Genomic DNA, 771 nt, shown 5'->3' with positions numbered 1-771 from the left:
GCCATTGACAAGTTTAGATCCTATCTAGTGGGATCCAAAGTGGTTGTGTACACTGACCATGCTGCTCTTAAATACTTACTCACAAAGCAGGATTCAAAACCCAGGCTTATAAGATGGGTGTTTCTTCTGCAAGAGTTTGATATAGAAACAAGAGACAGAAAAGGGACAGAGAACCAAGTAGCTGATCATCTGTCCCGAATAGAACCAGTAGCTGGAGCGTCCCTCCCTTCTACTGAGATCTCTGAGACTTTCCCAGATGAGCAACTCTTTGCCATTCAGGAAGCTCCATGGTTTGCAGATATTGCAAATTATAAAGCTGTGAGGTTTATACCACAGGAGTACAGCAGAGTGCAAAGAAAGAAACTAATTTCAGATGCCAAGTACTACCTATGGGATGAACCATATCTGAGATTGAGTTGTTTGATGTATGGGAAATTGACTTCATGGGACCATTCCCACCATCATACTCAAACACTTACATTTTGGTGGCAGTGGACTATGTATCTAAGTGGGTAGAAGCAATTGCTACACCCACTAATGATACCAAGACCGTGCTGAAATTCCTCCAGAAAAACATCTTCAGCAGATTTGGTGTTCCCAGAGTATTAATCAGTGACGGAGGCACTCATTTTTGTAACAAACAGCTATACTCTGCTATGGTTAGATATGGAATTAGCCACAAAGTGGCAACCCCGTATCATCCACAGACAAATGGGCAAGCTGAAGTCTCTAACAGAGAGCTAAAAAGAATCCTAGAACGGACTGTAATAG

Source organism: Arachis duranensis, chromosome 6 (assembly GCF_000817695.3).
Source record: "Arachis duranensis cultivar V14167 chromosome 6, aradu.V14167.gnm2.J7QH, whole genome shotgun sequence".
NCBI lineage: Eukaryota > Viridiplantae > Streptophyta > Magnoliopsida > Fabales > Fabaceae > Arachis > Arachis duranensis.
The sequence above is the reverse complement of the archived record's forward strand: the minus strand, read 5'-3'. Positions refer to the sequence as shown.